Here is a 23,752-nt window from a genome sequence, read left to right as displayed (position 1 = left end):
CACGAACCCGTGTCCCCTGCATTGGCAGGCGGACCCTCAACCACTGCGCCACCAGGGAAGCCCCAAGTAGTATATTTTGATCCAGGAAATAACACTGTACATTTTCTGTTGCTAAATATGAGATAGTATGATATCTTGAATAATATCTATGGGATCTAAACTATGGTATTCCCATAGCAATATGTTTGCCTCTATCCAAAATTATAAACTCTTGCTCTCATGGACTTCAATGAATAGAATCAACATTTAGAGAACTACTCTTTTTTTTTCCTCTCAGGAATATTCATTTTACTAAGCAGTCTACCTTAACCCCAATTAAATGTTTATGTGTGCTAAAATTGTAAGGGACAGTATTAATTTTCATCCAGAAATGAAGTATTGCTTGGTGGTGGGCGATTCTGTTAAAAACTGAAGGTCAGTTTACAATTAAATGGTCTTTTAACAAAGTATCAGAATAATGTAATGCTCATTGGGGTGATGAAAGCAGGAAAAAATATGGCTGTTGAGAAGTTATTAAGGTTGATCTTGAAACTTGTAGAGATCTTTTATTTTTGTCTAAAACAATATTTTTTTAAAAATACAGGCTTATTTCTGATTTATGAATTTCAAAGCTCCCATAGCCAAAGGAGGGAGATTTTCTAACAGTAGGGGGTTATCCTATTAAAATTCATCATGATTCTCTTTACTGAAAGAAGTAAACAAGAATCAATTTTCTTTAGTTAAGAAGTTGGCTGAGATGCAAGTTGATCCGGGTCAGACTTGATAGATTCATACGAAATGTTTACAAAATAATTCAGAATCAGAATCTACAATTTACCGGGAATTCTTACCCTTTTCTTTTTCTCGAGCAGGGGGAGACCGTGAGAGGAACTCTGTGTTAGGGAAGAGAAGGAAAGCCCCCTAGCACACTCAAAAGGCTTTTATAGCTTTTAATTTTGCTAAGCCACTGATACATGGAAGATGCCTAGTACTGTAATTATCTGGCTAGATAGATGTAATTGTATCTATCAAACTAAATAGAACACTGTCAGATGACAGCCAAGATTGGATTGTCTTTAAGGGTCAGGCAGAAGCCTAGAGTGACCTCACTCCTCCCTTCTCACCAGGCCTGCTTTCTTAGTCTTTGATGGGGACCCATTTTGCTAACCATCCAAAAGCATATACAGTAACACTGTCTTTTGCTCTATGCCAACAGCCTCCCTAGAGAGCACGCTCAGTTTCCTTGTGCCCAGGGGATTAAGCCTGCCCAGGCTTCCCTTGTATTTGAAATGTATGATATTGATATCAGTGCTTAGGGAGAATCAGGCCTCTGCAATGAACAGATCACGCCTGGCTCCATGAAGTCTACATTGCATGGAGAGATGTATAGGCTGGGTGGACAGAGGCCAAGTCAGGCTTTTGCTCTGGAAAGCAAGTGTTAGGTAATGAATTAAAGAGTTTGTTTCCTGGCCTGGTCCTTAATATTCAGGACATTTTCATGGGATAGATAAATAGATTTGAAAACTTCGGAGTGGTTTTACATTTGGTGTATCAGCAGATCATGGCCATCTCGTAGGTGCAAGCTCGGCTATCAGCATTAATGCTTCTCTGTGATGCTGTCTTTAAAACCAGCATACACCCCCTCCCCCTTGCTCATTTATAAGCAGTTGGAATCTATTTTCATGGAGTTTCTCCAACCAGGATCATGTCCAAGCCATTTTTGGTTTTTTGAGCCATCCATACTATATTTACTGTGTTTAGTGAAAAGCTGGATTCTCCCCGTGCTAAGTAGCAAACCCATGATGGTTGCCACTTATATTCCACCAGTCCTGCTGCATTTAAGGGAAGAGACAAAACACACAGAAAGATGTGAGGTTATTAAGTGAGCTACTGCATTTCCTCATTCTGGGATGCGTTTTTGGTCATTCTTTGGTCACTTGCTGCCACGGAGGCTTACGGTTCCCACTGTTGGTAGTTCATGCTTCGGATGGGAACAAAGCTCGACTGGAAGCAGGTCTGCCTCATGCCTTTTAGCATAAAAATGCCGATACTTCTGCATATGCTGTGCGCTAAGCCAAACCAGGTTCACGCCCCTCTGCCTGGGCTTTTGGAAAAGAGTCCCAAATTGTCACATGTAAAAGGGACATTTCAGTGCTGATTTTTATTTCCATGAGATTAAAAGTGAAACATGTAACCACAAAGCTGGTTTATGTCATCCCCCTGTCGGAGCCAGTGGTCATGCCAAAAATTAGATATTTGATAGGTTTGTGAGAGAAACAGATGCAGAAGGATGCCATTCCCACAATTTAGACTCCTTATCTTTAAGCTAGAAAGAACATTCCAGATGAAGAAAATCTATTTTATTGGCTTTAAAAAATAACAAAGAAAATGTAGAAATAAAAAAATGCTAATTTAAAACTGATGTCATTCTTGGGGGCCTATAAACTGCAAATCAGTATTTCTAATTAAAAAAAAGTCATTCAAGATATGCTTACTTGATGTTTACATTTATGCTGCATTTTTACCTCAGCCTTGGTCTTATAATTGAGAGAAAATATCTATAAGATATATTCACATATAGTAAGTAGTATGTGAATATAGCAAGAAAAAAAAAAATAGAAAACCATAAACCTCCAAAAGGCTAAAACATCCAAAAAGTATTCTCTCAGCTTTTTTGGGGGAAGCATTTTGTGTCCCATTCTTTTTATTTAATTCTGCCAGCTGTCTGCTAAACAAATCTAGCCAGGTGGGGCTTACAGCCCATGACTAAAAAACCACTAGTGCAGCTGTCCAGCTTGCCCAGAGGAAGAATTCAGACAAATGGCAGGAACGAAAAGATTGTTTTGTTTTCAAGAAAGTAGCTACTGTACCTTCTTTGGGTTCAGCTTTTTTTTTTTTTTTTTTTTCTGTTTGCTTAAGTTAATCCATTACTTCCTAAGGTTTTATGGTAAAATAGAAAACTAGTATCACCCTTTAAAAATCTTTAGTGTATTTTTGTTATAATGAGTTTATTATGATTTTCCCTTAAATAAAGGCTGTCTTTTACATTGCAACCAGGTAGTGAGTTTTCCCTTTGTTTGTTTGTTTTTTTTTTTTTGAGAGTTACTGATTGCTAAATCTTTCTTTTCCTGTCTCTTAGGTGGGAACGTGTTATTAGTGAACTGCGACGGAACTTTATTTCTAAATATCTCAGAATTAGAGCTATTTAAAGGTGAAGGTTGGCATGGCTTATTCATGAGCAGAGAACAGAACAGGCTTCTTTGCACTGCATCATCGGTCGACCTCAACTGTGAATTTCCAGTCAGCAAATGGGCGCTTCATTTGGTGCGTCTGAGCAGAGGACGACAAGGGCTGCGCTAAAAATGATCACGTTGCCATATGATCTACAGCTCCATTGATGACAGATCAACGCGTAAACCACTCAGTTACTTTCCCCACTTCTTTGACATTTGTCAATTCAGTAAATCTCAACGTTTTCATCCATCCTGCCTAAAATTCTTATTATCTCATGAAAAAGGCTGATGGAGTTACAGCTGGTTTTGGCCTTTGGTCCTAGCACCTGTTCCAGAGATGTGACACTCATATGCAGGATTAGGACACGGCGCTGACTGTAGCCAGACTTTTGTAACCCTCCACAGGGAAGTTCTTAGGATGCCAGCGTACTGATGCCCTTCACAGAAGCACCCGGGAACTCAGCAATCTTTGACGTGCAAAGTGAGATATTACCACTTCCATTAGCCAGCTGTGATTTGTGTATAGGCTTAAAAGAGAATGAGACTGAAAGACACAGCAAGCCTTTTTTTTTTTTTTAGCAAGGGTACATATTCTACAAACTGGATGTTTCGCTAAAGCTCAGAGCAGATTTGGCAAACCAGATTTGGCTAGAACCAGGAGACTGACATACTCAGTTACCTTACTCTGCCGTTTATAGCGACACGAGGAAACAACGCCTGTAGTCTGAGCTGTACAGACCAAAATGGTGTCCAGAACAAGCAGACGAAACCGGATGACTGCTCAAGCAGCCTTTATTTCCTTTGGTTGTATAACAAGACAGGAGTGATATTGGCCTGGTTGTTCACAAACCAAAAAGAAAGAAGGCCAATTTTTCATGAGAAATTGAAGTGCGGATGCAGAACTACCCCTCACAGTTTGTTGTTATTTAATGAAGAAGGAGTAATGGGGGGGTTTTGGCAAAACTTGTATAGATGAGTAACAATAACGTATCACAAAAGAGTGATGATATTACTTAACCCTCAGAGGATTTACACACGTTAGAAGTGAATACACTGTGCAAAAAGTATTAACAAACCAGATTAAAAGAAGCAAAGCGTCCCCTCCTTTTCACTCTCCTTCCTAACCCTGAAGCCTTGGTCAGGTGCCCCTCATTTAACAGCATCCACCTTGGTCCTGAATTTATGCTTCCTTCTAGCATTTGGACTTAACTACTTTTGGACAGTGTGAGCCACCAACATATTGCCACTATAGTAACTTTGTGGTTAAGCAGGAACGAACCCCAAGAAAAAATTTACAAATATTAAAAGGCAGCTTCATTTGCTCTTAGCGTACTACACTGATGAGACGACAAATATCTGTTTAAGAGAGAATACTCTGAACACTAGACATGTGAGAAAGGGTGATTTGTGGGAAAAAATTAGAAAGGAAATCTCATAACATTTCCTCCTTTTCCTTTCTTCCTTTATGTATGCATGTGCGTGTGAATCTGTTTATATTTAAATTCTCTTTAAATACATCTTTAAATGTGGGCAAGAATTGCTTTATAATAGAGTGCAGACAAGCAAATCCATAGTACATACAATTTCTATATTTTCTCCATTTGAGAGTGGTGAATGGAGAGCCAAAAGAATAAATAATTGATACTTGTAGAAAGAGAAACATGTATCTGTGTTAGGCAAAGATCTTAGAAATCTTAATTTCTAACCATGTGGTGAGGATAAACTAATATGGAGATGGAAAAGTTTTCTCTAATGTTTTCTCCATTAACAAAAACATCTACAGTGGAACCAAAGATTTTCAGTACAAAGTAACTTTGTAATTAATAGGATGATTTTCTCTTACAGACATTCAGATATGGCACGTCCTTTTGTAAATAGTAATTTCACGAAGCAAATGCTCCTATAATACAGTTATGTTTACAGTTTGTTGTTTTACATCTGCATGGTAAAAGGGTGTCAAATATCTTCTTTAGTTTTATGTCTTCTTCTGCAGCATCCTAGGTTGTCCTTCTAAGACCTGTATCCTAGCTTCATGCAAGTGGGTTCCCTCTTTCTAGTTCTGTATCATTATCTCAGTCTTCCAATCTCTAGGATCATAAACTGGATTCGAATATTTAACCTTTAAACTATTTCTCCAGGAAAAAAAAACCCCACTGAATCTTTATCGTGTTTTGAAAATAATTTCTTCATAAAATAGTGGCATGTTCTTAGAAGTATTCAATCAAAACATACAACCAATGTGCCCTATTAATAGCAGATAAGATATAAATGTACAAATTCTATGAGTCAATGCTAGAGGTGCACAGACAGAAAGCTCTCGCAAGACTTCCATGCCATGCCCTCCTTTTGGCATTCATTTTGATTACAGCCCGGCAGACTAACAGCGTGTTTCTGTATCACACAGGTAGAAGTGAGCATTTGAGGCTCATTTAACAGTGTGAATTTTCTGAATGTATCACAGTTACACAAACACCTGAGCTTTCTGACATTTCGCTGATCCACTCTGAAAGTTCAGTGTGTTTAAGTAATTGCACTGGCAGTTGACTTAACTTCTATAATTTCTTCTCTTCTTTTTACTCTCTCTCCCTCCCTGCTTTCCTCCTCCCCTCCTTCTCTCCTTGTTCAGTTTTTGCTTCCCCTCCATTCTGTCTTATTTTCTCTTCTTTCATTTCCTTTTTTTCTTCTCTTATACTTTCCTTCCCCTTGTTGAATTTTTAAAATTGGTCTTTAAGCAAGGCTTTTCTTAACACCAATGGATGTCCAATTCTAGAAAGTTTTCATGTATTCACTAAAATGTGGAAAAATAAAGCTCCAACAATGCTGCATATCAAAGAGCAGTCACATTATTCTATAAAATCATATCTAATGATTTCATTTGCTATTGAACTTGTTTCCTGTCTCACAATAATTAAAAGAACTCCTACAAGCTTACACAGTCATGCTATTTGGGTTTAAGCAACCAACATGATGTATAGATTCGACTTCACACAGCAATTACTTATCGAGTCAGAATGGAGAGACAGACCTTCCCAAGTGTTCTCATGTTGTACTGTTTACAAGGCAGCCCTGTACTTCTGGTTTACAGCTCTGCTTAGATCCTGTTACAGTTATACTTAGATCTTTCTTTTGGTAAAATGAAATTTAATGAGAAGGAAAGTGTGCTTTCAGTTTGCATTTGCAGAAGGATTTCTAGTTAAACTTAGGGTATGTAAAACCACATTCACCCCAAAATAAGCAAAGGATTCATTCACAGAAAGAACAAAATGTTCCCACCTGAACCATAACAGAAGGAATTCTTTCTAAAATTTTTAGAGTGTATCAAACATTAAAAAAAATTTTTTTCTGAAGCCAACAAGCTTCCTACCTTTTGTGGAAGTCCACCTTAAGGTCGGTTACAACGCTGGTGCGCTGATCATTTGCAAATCCCACTGCTGCAACCAAGAAAGGGCGGGGCTCCCTCCTGAGACATCTGTGGACCAGAGGAGCTGGCAGGGACCGCTGAGCTTTCCATGGAAGTGAATGATCCGGGCCTGGCTGCAGGAACAGTCAACCCGAGGTAACTACTTCCACATATCAACACCTTGTCAGTGGTGGTCTGAAAGACACAGCAACTGCCAGAATGAAAGTACCTGCTTCAGGGGGAGCTAACCAGCAGCCCCGCCCTCCTCTACCATCAAATCCTTCATACAGAAGAGAGAAAGGAAGCCAAGTAGGAGAAAACGATAGTAATAAGGCAAATTAAGTGCTTCAATTATGGCAGTGGTTCGCTGTGGTTATTGGTATTTAGCTGCATAATGAATTTCTAAAAATTCAGATCACATATGATTATCCAACTTTAGAAGAATCAGTCTACCTGGGTCAGTGGTTGTAAATGCACCGTTGTGGCATGCACACCTGTGCTTCTTTGGGAGATGGTTCACAAGTAATTTGTGATTAATAATTGTTTTCAAAGGATTTACTTAAAAATAAATTTGATCAACTCTACTCCAATAAAAATTAATTAAAAAAATAAATTCGAGTACAATATTCGAAGTTATGCCTATAAGAATTTCATTCTCACTCACTGATATTCCCATTTGCATTCTTGAGTGAATGAGAAGAAGGTGGAGGTATAACTAACGTCCCAGGGATCGCATAAATCCTTAAAGGTCCATGCAACGGTGTCCCACGTGTGAATATCACTTGCCATGTGTTTTTCAGGGGAAAAAAGCACTAAATTCTGAGATCCATTGCATTAGGACTTGAGTTGTCCATGTTTAGTCTCATTATAATCATGACATAATAAAGAAAAAAAGGATGATTTTGTTAATCATCTAATAATAGTGATAGATGAGGCCTCAAAAAGATTGTGTAGTTGTTCTTTCTATGGGCTGGATCACAAGTAAACGTGCCCAGAATAGTCAGCAAAGGTGCACCCTCTGATGGTTTCAATTCAGACTCAGGAGTATAAAGTGCTGGAAAGTGCTATGATGATGAGGTCAAATTTATAACTGAACCTAAACTATGAAATCTGTGCATGGGCTCCTAAGAAGCAGTTGCTGTATTAAAGATGTATTATAAAAGAAGCTCCTTCTTGTTAAAATAAGCTCAATATCACTCTTGGGATAAGCAAGCCTTAGTTCCCTCGCTTTTGTTGAGGTTTGAAACATTTGAATTTTAGTGGCCATACCTAGCACCTGTAGAAATTGTGAGCTGATATTATTTTATATATTTATTGAGTTATTTGTTTTATGCTTGTCATCTTCTCTAGAAAGTAAACCCCATGAAGACAAGGACTTCATGTTTACATTTTTATCTGCGGCACCTACAACAGGATAACAACACCTGATATGCAGTAGACCATTAATAAACATGTGTTGAATAAGGAAAAAAAATCCCCTGCTTTTTCCCAGGAAAAGTCAGCATCACCGTCTCAGAACAGGGTGCCCCAATAGTTTTTTTTCACATCTTTTACAGAGCCGTGCAAGAGAGGTCGACTGATGTAGAAAAATCTGAGACCATTTTCTCTAGCCAACATGATCTTTCTGCTTTCTTGAATTATTTGGCAAAGGGAAAGCACAGGTTGAACTGTTTAGAAAAATTAAAGGATTCTTTTTTGCATTTTGAAGACCGGGGCTTTTACACATGGTTTCAAAGTGGATTGAGCACGTAAAGCTCAATGAAGACAGATCCTGCGAAAGCAAAGAAACCCTATCTGATGAGTGCCCCACGTGTGAACACACCACACCGTAACCATGTGGAAATAATAGCCTGTATTGGCAACAAAGGCTGCTATTTAATGAGACCAGTGCTATTGTTCTTGAAAGTCTAATTTGGTAAACATCTTACAGAGCTGATTCATCAGAACTGAAAATCCAATAATAAATCACCACTGTGATTTAGCACAAATGCTGGAATTCACATCACGAAGTATGCTACAGCATCAGCTGAAACTCAAACAGGTCGCTGAAAGGTGCATTTCATCAGCAAGCAATTTAATTCATATCAAAGGAATTTTACTCCTAGTGAGTGGCAACCGGCTACTTTTGAAAGCAGTTAACTGTTGGGGGAAATGAGTTGTTTTAGTTTCCCATAAAAAGGTAATAATCTATAATCCTGGATGCTTTAAAAGTCATTTCCTCAAATTCCATAGCAAACAATATGAAATAACAACCCAGTATCTTTGCATCTTAATCATGTTCTCGGTAATGAAGCCCTTCAGATAATTGGCACTGCTTCTGTAGTAGGCCAAACTTTCTTTCAAGTTACAAATACTCACAAAAGGTTTACATTATAAGGGGCTGCTTTGGAGATGCGCAGATTTAGTTTGTAAGTACAAAGTGAACATGCAAATTGCCTTATCTTGTGGGATTCACAAACAACCATCATTCAGATTGATTTAATACATGGCTTTTTATCTTTAAAAGTGTTAATTAGAAAATAGGGACAGTTCTCTGAACACTTAAGAGTAATAAATAGATCAAAACAGCATCCATGCTTCTGTGATGGAACTTCTGAAGGCTTTGTAAAGGGATTAATACAATTGTCAAAAAGACCACAGTATACATATTTAATAGTGTTACCAAGCTACAATTACATTTTCAGGACTTTATAATAAAGTTTTTCAAAATTTGCTACCTTGAAAAACTGAGATTTTTGGACAAGTTTGTTCAACATTTTGCAGTTACTATTTTATTTTAATTTTTCCACCTTGGACCCCCAAATACACTCTTCTAGACAAGGTGCTAAAACCTCAAGTGAATATCGGACGTTATTCCAGGAAAGATGGGCTGTAGAATTGCACAAAGTAAAATGTTAAGAGAAAAAAATTATGATTCATGCATTTTCTTTCAATTGAAAAACATAAAACAATTTGCTGAGAGTTTGTCTCTGCGTTGCAATTTCTCTATTATCTGACAGTTGAACGCACGGGCTGAGAAGTCAATATCGGCTCTGCCACTGCCTGGCTCAGTGACTTCAGGCAGGTGAGGTTACATCTCTGTGCTTCGGTCCATCTGCAAAATGTGCAAATTCACAGTCCCTTTCTCCTAGGCTTTTCTGGTGGGGATTAAATAAAATAGTGTTGAGTGGTGCCTGGCACTTGAGTAAGTGCTCTGTAAGTTACGATAATTGAGGCATTTGCTAATGAATCTAGATGGTGGTTTTCAGCAGGCTTACTTATATGGTTATCCTATCACCAGCACGAAAAATACTTGTGAATGCCTCTTCAAATTTATGAGGAAGGCAAACATGCCCAGTACAGGGTAAGGATCCTTGGCCTCTGTGTCTCCAGGGAGCTTGACTTTCCCTCCTCTTCAAGAGATGGACTCAGGGACCAAGTCATCCTCTGAGCTACTTCCTCTCTAGTGCCACTATTTGTGTTTTATTACTACTTTATCTTGATTAAATATTTTGATTTAACTAATAATACATTACAGGTTATAAAATATTTATTTATTTATTTTTACTTTTATTTTTAAATTAGTTTTTATTGGAGTATAGTTGCTTTACAATGTGTTAGTTTCTGCTGTACTGCAAAGTGAATCAGTTATACATATACATATATCCACTGTTTTTTAGATTTTCTTCTGATTTAGGTCACCACGTGTAAAATATTTAAAAAGTATAAAACATCATACGATAAAATTAATTTGCCAGGAAAACAGTTTTTAAAAAACATCTGTCATTCCAGAAATTTTTTTACATCTTTCTTTGTCTTGTCTCTCTCCTTCTCTCTTTTTTTTCTTTTCTTTTTTTTAACTTTTCTCTTTGACCCCTTTCAATTTTTTACCATTTGTGTTTCCTTTTCCTGACCACATCTTCCAAAGCTCGGGCTTCACATATCTCTTTTAAACTGGAGACTCTCACCCCCCAGGCCTTCAGCCCCTGGAATTGTGCACTTCCCTTTGGTTTCCAGTCAAATGGCCCTTCCCTTTTCCTTCTCTGCCTGTCGGTCAGTCACACATCTGTCTGCCCTCCCAAAACACTTTAACTTCCTCCTCTGCTTCCACCAAACTCTGAATCCTTTTCATTCATTGCCTTACCTACTCTCACTTCAAGATGACAGACAGACAGTACAAGGGAAAGTTATAGACTCCCGTGGTTGGAGGTCACATGGATTTCCATTATTTACCCTCAGCTGTGTTCTTCTTCTATTGATTTAAACTGCACTGAGCTTGTTTCAAACCACTTCAAGGCCTAGCAATAAGGTAAGTACTATACATATGTTATCTTATTGAATTCCTTCATTAATCCCTTACTTTCTTATGCTAATCACAAAGGAACCATTATCCTCATTTTACAGATGAGGCAATAGGTTTAGAGGGAGTAAGTAGATGGTCCAAGGTCCCATAACCTGGAAGTGGCTGAGCCAGAATTTGGAACTGGTCTGACTCCCAAGGTTTTAGCCACTCTGCTGTGCCAAGGTCTCTCCTGGCCTTACTGTACCCTGGCACTCCCTCTGCCGATCCTCATTCTATCCAGTGCCCCATGTGATGCCCTCACCATCACCGTTACCAGGTTACGCTGCTTATTAAGTTCCTGAGAACACGCAGGTTACTTAGATCTTCCTTTCCTTTTGTCCTTCTTCTTCTCCACGTCTCTAGGTTCTACCTGTTCCTGGTCAGTTACGAGTTAGAAGGATCCAGGCCACCTCCCTTATCCCTGAGCAAACAGAGGCTCAGAGAGAAGAGGCACTGGCCCAGGTTTGCACGGTGGATTGGGGGCAGATTTAGGACTAACACGCAGGCCTTTGGACTCTTAGTCTAGTGCTCTCACTGCCCTGGGCCTCTTCCGAGAGGCTGCTGCTTCAAATGGGCTGTTGGCATAGCCACTCTGCGTGTACCTACACCCTTCTCTTCCACTTTGGGATCCCACAATTTCATGAGTGATTCCTCTTTCCATTAGCTCCTTCTTTCTGTTTACAGATGTTTTTATTTTCCATCACCCAGAGATACAAACAGAAAACTTTCTCTGGACCTTACTATCTTCTGTCTTCTCTCTCTCTCTCTTTACTCACTCATTAATTGAAGCCTTGCAATTTGCCTTTCATACCAGCTACCATATATCCTGGTTGGCACTATTGTTCCTCAAGACACTCTTATGCATTCTCTTTGCCAAATTTCATTCTCTGAAATCCAAAGTGTCTTCATAGCGTGGACACTGGAATCCCCCACAGGTTTGAACTTGCCCTAGATTCCAGAAATCATTCTAACCTTCGGCAGAAATTTCAGGATCTCCAGACCAATGCTCTGACACCAAGCAACTGGTCTCCTTAAACCCATGGACTCTCTTTGCCCCAGTGTGATGGAAGTAAGCCAAACAAATGATATCTAGCATTCTTTGGTAAAGGCTGATGGCCATTCATTAAATTTTGGGGTTCAGCATGGATCCATCTTTTGATTTTGCCTTTTGGGTCATGTTTGAACATTAAGTCATAATCCTCCTTCATCCACATGGTTATCTTCAGAAGATGGAAAATAACAGCTATTGATAATGCAGAAAAGAAAAAAGCTAGGTTTTAGGTGATGACACATTCAGTATAAGCCGAGAGTATAAAGTAGCTACTAAGAAGCTAGCAAGATCTTAGTCTGTATAGATTTTTAAAAATATCTATTTTGGGGCTTCCCTGGTGGCACAGTGGTTGAGAGTTTTATAGTGGGAAATTACAATCTCCTATTTCTCAGTATTGCTTGGACTATACTAGGGTCTGGGTGCCACATTTGAAGAGCACTGGCAGAAAGGATTGTGTGTATAAAAGAATGGCTGGGATGGTGAAAATTGTAGAAATTATCTCATAAGTTAAATGAGAAAAGGGACCAGGATAACTTAACCTTTAGAAGAGAAGATTAATTAAAGAAATGACTACTGTCTTTACATATATGTAGGACTATCATGAAGAACAGGTAGTATGTGTGTTTCTTTAACAGTAGAAGTATAAATAAATAGAACTATTTGAGAATCAATATTATAAAAGAACTTTATAGCAAGACCTCTCCCACAGTGGATAGTAAGATTGAGTCTGATTGATGATTTCCTACAGGAGAGGGAAGTTGTACTAGCTGTCCACAAACAACTTTTTAAATTTTAAGATTCTAAAAGGGGAAAAAAAACCTCTTGTGAAGTCATTGGAATAACTTTACATTAAAACAAGAGACACAGTAGATGTGACTTCGCCAGTCCAAGGCTAGCGCAGAATCAAGGTATGGACAAAGGTAGAGGTCATAGCAATGGAGAGACTCCCTCTTCCAAAAATAATCGTGAGTTGTGAGAGAAATAGCAACAGAATGCATATTTGGGTAATCTTTCAAAAATGATCCTTTGCTTGGGACACTGAGAGCGCCATGGTCACTATGAAAGAACACGTGGCCATGAAAGATCTTTGGACTGGGATGCCTGGGTGAGAGGATAGTCGCAGAGCAAAGTATAATTTACCTGGGAAGGTGGTGAAAAGGCATGTGCTCTGTGGCCATGGAAGAAAGTCATGTTCACGCTGAGGATGGTCTTCCCTGAAGACCAGTTCTGAACCCAGCAGACCCAGCCTCATGCCCTGCACAATGCATTTAAGTTCACCTGACTAACTTGATGTTTACATTCCCTTCTCTTACCACGTCTCCGCTGCTTTTCTCCCCATCTGCATTCTATTTTCCTTACACAGTGCTCTGGCTAAACTCGTGGGTGCCAAGCTTCCTCAATGAGCTGTCTGTCTCCCGGCCCTCCATTTGTCTTCAGGTTGTCAATTGCAATTTTGATCATAGTTGAGTTTTATTTCACACAGCTGTCCCCCCAGTGGCAAACTGGTCTTTGGTGATTCTCTACTCCACCCGCCCACCCCCTCCTTAGTTTTCAGTCTAACATCTTAGCTGCTACATTCGCTCACCACCTGTTTTGGCTCCAGATCACAATCAAAGTTGTTTTGTCCCAGACAGACATGGACGGCCTGGTTGCAACTTTACTAGCATCAATGGAAAGAAAAAAATCACCTGTAATCTTCTCATAAGTCATAGAAAAAGTATAAAAAGCATGAGCAAGTGTAATTTATCACCCTGAGCAAATGGGCATGTAATTACTTGCAAGGCTGATTTTAGTTTAAAGCACCATTTTCTATTTCTATCCTTAAAAATTTTCCCTTAAACATTTGTAGAAGTTTTGGAGAATTAAGCATATTTGTAAATGCCCGGTGCTGGTGTTACTTCTGCAAAATCACGTACACATCATTTCAATGACGTTGTAACTATCTCCAGTTTAGCCAGAGGGGTCTACTAGAGCTTCTATTCCGGATCCTCTTGGCTAGTATCTTGGCACTGAAGTTTTTGTTGCCTAATAAACTATAGTGCAGGATGAAGTGTACTAACAAATAGTGTTTACGTAAATTAAACACCCAAATAACTTTTACAAAATTAGATATTACTTCTCTTTGGTGCTATCGCTATTGGTGGCATATACTGTAGTTATCACATTACATCCATTCGTGTGTTTAAGGGAAACACTAAATACATTTAATTTTTGACATTTTTAGATATAATTTGTCCCTGAATTTCAAAACTTGTCTTTATCTCTCCATCTATAAGGCCTTTATCCTTTCATTAGCCTGAAAATTTTTCTTTTTTAAAAGTTTGGGTATTTCTGAGATTGAACCCTGGAAGCTATGGAGAGTGCTTTTCTCATCAAAGCATTTTGATTTCGTGAAAACCTCTGTTTGAAGTAGGTCAGGCTCTTACTTGAGAGTGTTTCTCAGCTTACCTATTCTGGGTGTGACCCAACATGGCCACTGACCCTGACCCTACTCACGATCTATCAGGTCTAGCAACCACCACCATCGGAATGCATCTCCTAGAAATAATTTAGGAGAAAGAAATATATTGGTTCCTTCTTGGCCAATGGTCTCTATTACTGGTTGTATCAGTGGACGAACTTATGCACAAAACAGCCTAAGGCTATTTCCCATGCAGAGAACTGTGAACAGGACAATTTCAGCTAAAATTGGGCATGGCAAGCAAATTAACCAACATATTCTGCGTAGATTTTAGTTATCTGAATGAAGGTGTGGTTGTATTGTTCTGTTTTCTCCAAAAGTCACTCCTTTTGGATCTGGAGAGTAATCTTATATCAAATATACATAAATAATGAACCTGCCTTGATATAAATAAATTCGAGACCTCAAAAGCTGTTGTTTCCCTGTCCCATCTTTTTCATACCTTTTGAATTTATCTTTCTCCCAGTTTATATGGAGGATGGATTGAATTAACCATTAGCTAGATTTTGCATACTAGCCCAAATAGTCCAAACAGCATTCTCTTTCTAAGCTTGCTGTATGACTCACTCAATTTCTAGACTCAGGAATCTAAGTAGCAAGAGATCAGTTCCTGCTGGGCTCTTGGTGCAGTTGGAATAAAAGTGAATGAAGATGGTGATAATGTCAACTAAGTTGTTAAACATGCAATATTCTTAAATAAACATATTTTGTTAAGCACTTACTACATGTAAGATTGTGTTCTAGACCCTCTGGTATCAGGGAGTTCTACATTATGATTCCTGCTATCACTGGTGACTTATCTAGAGCACAGGAATTATCCTCTAGAATGGTTAGTTGGCATTAGATTCCCTTTGGAAAGATCTACTGCAGTGAAGGTCTGGGTCACTGTTCTGCAGGCTTGAATTTTACTGAAGGTCTTGGAACAGTCCTACCCCCTTCAAATGACACAGTGCCCTGTTCAGGGCTGCTTTGGAACAGACCTCCTGAGATGGCAGTGGGCTTCTGGATTTCTGGCAAACTACGGGCATCTGCTTTCTATGTTGGTGCTATATTGCTTAATATGTCCCTCTTGGGCAAATGCATGGTAATTGAAAACAACAATGACAAGATTGGGACATCAGTGTCCTAACTAAGAGTTGGGGAGGGTCTTACATTTACTTCCTCGAGATGTATTCTTATTCCACACATGTAAAATAAAGTAGATAAAGCTCTAAAGTAGATTTCAAGCTCTTTAAGATTCAGAGATTTCTATATTGTTTGCATTTTATTTTCTGAATTCCTTCATTCAAAATCCTGAACAAAATTACCTTTGTTATATAATCATACAATTGTAGTCTTTTCTTGAAAGCATGCTAAGTTCATGTCTACCATGGAAAAAGAGAAATGTAGAAATCTGGATTCTCTCTTTGCCTCTTATTAAAGGCTACAGGAGCCTAGTAAAATACTCCTAATATTTTAACAGGAGAATATGGCACCATTTATGGCTTAACTACATTTAGGTGATGTCATGGCTCCACATGACAACATGAGTTAAGATGAAATACAGTCATTAAAAAAATAAATTCCAGGGCTTCCCTGGTGGCGCAGCGGTTGAGAGTCCGCCTGCCGATGCAGGGGACGTGGGTTCGGGCCCCGGTCCGGGAAGATCCCACATGCCACAGAGCAGCTGGGCCCGTGAGCCATGGCCGCTGAGCCTGCGCATCCGGAGCCTGTGCTCCGCGATGGGAGAGGCCACAATAGTGAGAGACCCGCGTACTGCAAAAAAATAAAAAATAAAAATAAAAAAATAAATTCCATCAAGTCACGGGTAACTTGTGATCTCTAGCTTTGGAGTGTTAAGCCTTGTAGAGTATACCAGGGCCTATGTGAAGTCTGTTATGAATAATAAGTATAAATTCCACCTCCCTAGGTGGATCATTCACAACGCCAGTCAACAACACACTCTTTAGTAAAAGAGAAAGAGAGACCTAGCACATTCTAATGATTTGAGTAATTGCTTGGAAACTTGATAATGCATTAACATTCATTTGCTGAAAAGTGAGCCAGTGATGGTTAAGTGATTTCATCTTAAGGTGGGTGTGTGCCTACTGGTATGTATCTGTGTCTGGTGAGCCCCTTGGTTAGAGCGCTATGCCAATGAAGCTCGGTCAGGGGCTTTTCCCCAGGTGGCCTGTCAACCTCTCTCTTTCAAGGGTCACATTTTCATCCCTGACCCCGGACTGCTCTTGCACACGTGTTTACTACTGGCCAATAAAGAGATGAGATTCGAGATCACACACTGCTTACATCTATCACCATCCTGGAGAAAACAACTTGCAGCACACAATCCATGTGGGTGGTTCTATAGCATCACCTCACCAGCCACGTTTCTGTGCTTGTGCAAATGGACATGTCTAAATATAAAGACACATGCACTAGAGACAGTTACTAATCATGTCTTTGATGTGGATTCATCTGGAGAAAGACCATTATGAAACAGTGAGTTGTTTATATCAAAGATTAGTTTAAACATGGCTGTAGATTTATTATTTTAAAATCGTTGGATGAGGGGATTGGATTAGATAAACTTTAAAGTCCTTCCAGCTCCCTACAGTCTCCAAGTGCATTGATTAACATACATAATGTAAAACAATGTAGTTTTGTAAAGCAAAATTGGCAGGAAGAGAATATTCTCTCAAGAAAAACTACTTTCTGTGAGTCTTCCCTTCAAGCTACCAAAAAAAGGTGATCAAGTAGAGCTCAAAAATAATTTCTGGGCTTACACTTAAAATTCTTTTATCTGGAACAGATTATTTCATTCCACAATTAGAAATGAGATCCAAAATGCAAATATTACTGAGAGAGATAGCACATTGCCTCATATTCACGCTATGGTGTTAACAACTGCTATAAGAGCCATTTTACAGAATAAGTTTGAGAGGGGGAAGCATACCTTATTCAAATATATGAAGATAATTTTACAAATCATATCCTATTTTTTTCCAGTCCTAATTCTGCCAACCCTTCTGGGTATGTAACAGTTTTAAAGACAGGGCTTCAAAATTTGAAGAGGGGGGAAAAAGTGGAAACAGCTTAAATGAGAATATAACTCTTAGACTTTCACCAAATACATTTTTATAGTTTTCCAGTTTGTTATATTTTCTTGAGAAAGGGTGAAAATTTTTGGAATTAAATGTACAATAAAATACCAAATATATACTGGTTCTTTAAAGATTTGTAACTCGATTTTCCTAAACTATCTTAGTTTAGATCAAGTCTCTCACATTTGAATTGGTGAGACATGCTATTTACTGTCCTATTGACCAGAAGGAAATCTGTTCAATCAATATTTGGAGATCTATTCCATTTGGAGTTCTGTTTAGCCATGTCAGAATGTTATTTGAAGAGTAATAAAACACAATTAAGTAGGAGAAAAATAAATTTGTAAATGAACTAAATTTCGAGGCTCCAGGATTTCTGTTTCCCATTGTCTCTGTACAGGGATCAAGAGAATCAGGGCTCCACATGTGGTCTAGGGATGCAGGTTGGATATATGAGTTCTGTGTTCTTGATGTAAGAGTTATAAAAGGGTTCCAAAGAGACACAATTACATTTTGTTCTGGAGGCCCTCTTCCAGGGACGGGATAGGGATGGCTGCTCCATCCTGGTGGGACCATGCAGATACAGATCTCACCTGGGACAGCTGGTTGGACACAGGAAACTCCTGAAGTCATTTAAATAGGAATCACAATCAGAGAATAAGTCTAGATGTTCTGCAAAGAACATTTTCCTCTGCTCCAGCTTAAAAGGATTAGTTATCTGTCCATGTTGCCTACGAGATGTCAGGTCACTTGAACAGTAATGAGAACAAATGCCCCTCACCTGGCTCCACGGCACCTCCCGTTACTGTTATATGGGGGCAAGTTGAGTCCTTTTTATCTGTGAAGCTGAGACTGGCCAAAGCTAGCAGTCTCCCTCTCAGTGTCCTCCACTGGTGCCCTCACCCAGTGCCAGTGTTTCTGGTCCCCCAGCCCATCCCTTGACCTTGACACTAGATGCCTGCCAGACCCTCCTCGGGCAAGAGCCGCGGTTACTCTTGACCCATTTAAGGCCTTTTGGGTTGTAGAAACTCCTCATTGAGAAAATTCTGTTAATCTTTTGAATGTTAGGTGACCAGACCTTTGAAAAATTGGTGTTCTTTTCCCCTCTAACTATAAACTGGAAACTTCACTCATGTGGGTATGGTGTATTAGAAGACCAGGCTTTTGTTCTTCTTAACTTCCCATATAATCAAAAGAACCTAATGATTTCAAGTTGCCTGTAACATTTTGTGTGTTTCTGAGTAGAAACTGAATTCCCAAGCAAGAACGTGAACAATAATGAAATTCAGGCAAAGAGGCTCTATTTTCCTGTTGTTAGAAGAGTCTCTTATGGTGAACTCCTGGGTTCTACTCCCTGTGGTTTAAGACAACATAAAATTTAGCACTTATCAACTGCATTGTAACATGCACATTATTTCAAAGACCCTGAAGAAATGTAATGACTGAATTGAGTTTGACTGGTAATACAACTTATAGATTTATATAACACCTGCATTCTCCCGTGTTACAAACTATACAGCACAGTCTATAGATTACAATTTAATTCTGTAGATGATATCATAAGACAATGAATCTCTCATAATTCCACATGAGAATTTAGGTACAGTAAGCAGAACATAATTTTTCCAGTTGGAATTTGGCCAGAAGCTGGGGATTAAATACTCTTAGTGTTATGAAAAGTTCCATGGGATGTTTAATGACTAGAAATAGCCAGAAGCTTAGATTTATGATATCCCAAAATAGTACCCCTAGCAGGATTAGTCCACTTGGGTCATGCTGGGGCACAGTTTGGGCAATACTCAAAAAAACCCCTTTATTGAGTCATAAACATAATTTCTAGCAGCTCTGGGTTGGAGATTTGTATTCAAGAACTACTTACCAACTTTTAGCAGCTTCCTTGGATGTAGCATCCCACTGGCACTCAATAAATGAACCATAATAAAGAAAATGTCAGGTAGGCTTGAATGATAATGATGGTAGTGTAGTAGGACAAGGACCAAAGCTGACTTTTCAAGCAGGTGACTGAGATGGCTCCAGATGTGATGTGATTGCAAAGGCTATGGAAAGACGCAAAATACCACATTGGTTTGGGTTGCTGGTGCCTGCAATTTCACAAACACAATTTTATTCTTTTAAATTAATGCTCAACCCCTATTTCAAAGCAAATATACTTGAAAAAGTTAATACACAAGACTTGGTTATCATTTAAATCATAGTGTGACATGAGTTTTCACATCCTATTCTAAGGAGTTTTGCTAGAACTGAAGAGTAAAGGATCATTAAGAATAAAGATATTGGATGAGTGAAACACCAAGGGAGGAAAAGTTTTCAGAAAAGAGAGTACAGGGTCAAAGAAAATAAATTCTTCCAGCCTCATTGTTATGGGCTGAATTGTATCCCATCTCCCCACACCACTACCCCCAAATTCATATGTAGAAGCTGTAACCCTGGTTATTTCAGAATGTGACTGGATTTGGAGACAGAGACTTTAAAGAGGTAATTAAATAAAAATGGGATTGTTAGGGCAGGCCTTCATCCAATCCACCTGGCATCCTTATAGGAGGAGGAAATTTGGAAACACAGAGAGACCAAGGGTGAGCTTGCGCAGAGAAAAGACAGTGTGAGGGCACAGCAAGTAAGCGGCCATCTGCAAGCCAAGGAGGGAGGCCTCCGAAGAAACCAACCCTGCCGTCACCTTGATCTCGGACTTCTAGTTCCCAGAGTTGTGTGAAAATAAATTTCTGTTGTTTAAGCCACCCAGTCTGTGGCATATCCTTATGGCACCCCTAGCAACATAAAACACTCACCCCTTTTCAGTAGGAAGCCATCACCAATGTTAGTTAAATCTCTCAGCTTCTTTGAAGTTGAGGCTTTTATTGGAAGTGGCTCTAATCTTTCTTGGATCTTTCTAGCTCCAGGGAAAAACCCTGGGGATCAGGTTTATCTCCTCAGGTTGATTTTGTAAGACATGGTTTAAATTCAAAATGTTATCTGGACATTCATAATATGCTGGAGTGAAGAGAGGTAAGGCTAAGCCTGGATCTGACCAGGCTGTTATCAAGATGGAGTCAGAGCAGTCATTGTTTGCTGGTAGCCATGGATGGTTGGCCAACCTTCCACATTAAAAATGAGATGCCTGTATTTTCACTACTTAAAAACCATGGGCAATTCGCCACAATAGTTCTCTGTTGGGCACTTCTGATGTATTAAATGAATTTTGGTGAGAGGATTTCAAAATAGGCTTTGGGGGCTATAATAACTTTGGCATCAGTGAGCAATGAAGGGCCTCCTGCATTAATATTATTTAATGTAAATGTAAAGTAACTGCAGTTACAGCAAGTCAGAGTATTCATGTTTAAAACCAGTATTAATTGTTAATAATAAAACTGCAGCCTTTTAAAAATGGAACTATTGATGTTCTGCTTATAGAACCTGGGAGTCTGGAGGGCAAGGATAACTTATACTTGCCAAATCGCTGAGAGAAAATTCCAACTATGTGGAAATGTAAATATTCAGTATTAGAAAGGATAATTAGGGATAGGCTAAATATTTACCCAGTTCCCTTCTTTTTAAATCACAAATAAGACTTCTCTTGTTGGCTTAAGTTTCTGATAGAAGACTGGTTACAAAAAATGGGGGGTGTGGAGAGTGTCTTTATTTTCTTAACCAAAATCTATCTTACAACTCATATGAAATCTAGTCCCCTTCCATTATTGACCTTGAAATTTATTTCACAATTATTTCTTTTTACTAAGACACTGTGAATGAAATTTAGTATGTGTTGCATCAAAAATATCAAAGATATAATGTTGAATATGAACAGAAAACATAATTTTAGCAGCAAATTAAGTGACAGTTAAATAGAATGTAAACAAATTATTTAGAGAATATTTGCAGAAGGTTAGAAGTGCGCAGACATTCAAATGTTCAAGGATTCCTAATTGCCACCATTTTAAAAGAAGCTTGCAACAGATTGCACAAATAAATAACTGTATTGTGGGAGAATTGTCATATAAAGAGCTTCATGTAACGCTTTTTCTTCCAGTAGTTATTTTATTTCCTTTTTATTCTTCCCTTGATTATTTTCTCATGAGGATAGTTTCAAAAGAAATACTATTTCTGAGAAGGAATTTTGTAAATAAAAAAAGATTCTATTCATCATGGTCCAGGCAGGAAAACAAACAGAGGCAATTTAACACAGGGAGTTGGTTGCATAGATGATGGAAGTGTTGGCAAGGGGGTGGTGAGGTGATTTAGAAATCAGAAATAGTAGGAAGTTACTACTACCCCAAGATGGGAAGGGCACAAAGAGGAGGCATTGTTTCCACAGCTTAGAGATGAGGACCACGGTTGGGGAGCTAGAACCCAGGTGGGGACTTTCCTACTGGAGCTGTGAGCACTGAGGTAAGAGTTTCTCTAATGGAGTAGAATCACAGAGAAGATAGAATCATTGCAGAGGGTGGAAATAAGAGCAGAAGAAAATACTCTGACTCCTCTTTATTCTTCTTCCAGGATTCTGCCAGTGCCTCCCCTAGGCCAAAGCTATCAAAGTCCAGTTGGCAGAGGAGAACAAGAAATGTAGTTGGCAGCGATACAAAGCAGAGCAAGGGAAGGGTAGGTAGATAATGGATCAAGGGAAAACTGGCAAAGGACTTGCACACAAAATGGAATTACTTTTGTTAGTTTCTCTTTATTTAGTTTCATCTGGTTCCCTCATGGCCATGGTACCATACAATGAAAATCACTTTGGGACTTTATGACAATTATAGATTTTTTTTTTTTTTGCTGTGAGATATTTAATGAAATAAGTAAAGTCCTTCTGGGCCTCAGAATTTGTAATTCACTGAACCACTAATGTGGTAGTTGAGATGTGGGAAGAAGAGTCTGAGGAAACCAAAATGGTACCTATTACTGACATTTGAGTTTCAGACCCAGACTCAATATGCTTCGGAATATCAGCTCCCAACTTCTTACATGACATTTCAAATTTAGCAGTTTTGTACTAATGAACTCCTTTATTTCTGCCTGTCTCATTAGGACACTCCATGCTTTCCAGAAACGCAAGTGAAGTTTAATAGAGATAAAGCCATTCCACAGGCACTGCTATGATCAAGAAGCTACAATCAATCTTGTTTTCTTCAAGCATGTCATAAAAAGACCCTTTTCCTTCTGATTAGCATTCTTGAACACAGTACAAGCTGACGACTTGCTTCAAGTCATTCACTGTAGGGATACAGCACCTACTGCACGTGATAAAATGACATAAGGCATATGAACTGCTCATTACAATCTAATTAGTTTGGGCTTTTCATTTTATTTTATGTCCTGAATTGAACCTGATTCAATATGATTCTGAGCTGGAGTTCATCATGTCTTCTCCCTGGCAGTTCAAGTTCATGGTGTTTGCTTGACAGATTCCGTGGTTATAGAAATGGTTCCTCTTTTCTTTTTTTTTAGGTTAGAAAGAAGACCATTAGCATAAAACAACTGAAGCCTTTGCTATTATATTTTCTTCTGTGAGAGATTTGGATTTGACCGAGCACACATCACAGTTGTTGAAGTATTTCAAGAAGGTTTGGCCATAATAATAAACTGACTTAAGTGATTCATGGGTTCACTTCTTTGTAATCAATGGAGCAATAGTCCTAGCCCTTGGGTTGCACTCCAAAGAATGACTAAACAAAAAAGAAAAAGCTGGGTTAGTTTTGCTAACAAGCTCAATGATATAGGAGGCTTCTTGAGAGCAAGAAGCCTTCCATTTTTGGGTTGTTTCTAACCCAAACATTTTTCTGTGTCTCAGACTAGTAACAGGCTATGTAGGTAGACTAAGCATGCATTGATTTATCTGATTTCAGTATTTTAGGGGTTATAAGGAAAGGATGACTGGCATTTTTCTGGAAGACATACACACTGTCCTCTCTGTCTTTATTTTTGGTACAAGGAAGATTCAGATATCTGCTTTTTAAATTTCTTCATAGGACAGTCATGGTATCCATCAGATTCAGTAATTCATTTTTTATTTTTAAATTTGAGAAATCATTTAATATGGGTAATATTAATATAAAATACTCATAAGCATATTTTCTTTCTACTCACTTGAGATTTAAAAATTTGTTGTGTCATCCAGAAAGCAAATATTGTGTTTTGTGTTCACCTTATAAAATACCTTAGGGCTTTGCCAAAAGAGTGCCCTTTGGTTCTGTGCCCTGTGACTGCCCTGTAGATGA

Source organism: Neophocaena asiaeorientalis, unplaced genomic scaffold (genome assembly GCF_003031525.2).
Source record: "Neophocaena asiaeorientalis asiaeorientalis breed wild unplaced genomic scaffold, Neophocaena_asiaeorientalis_V1.1 scaffold11, whole genome shotgun sequence".
NCBI lineage: Eukaryota > Metazoa > Chordata > Mammalia > Artiodactyla > Phocoenidae > Neophocaena > Neophocaena asiaeorientalis.
Note: the sequence above shows the minus strand (reverse complement) of the source record.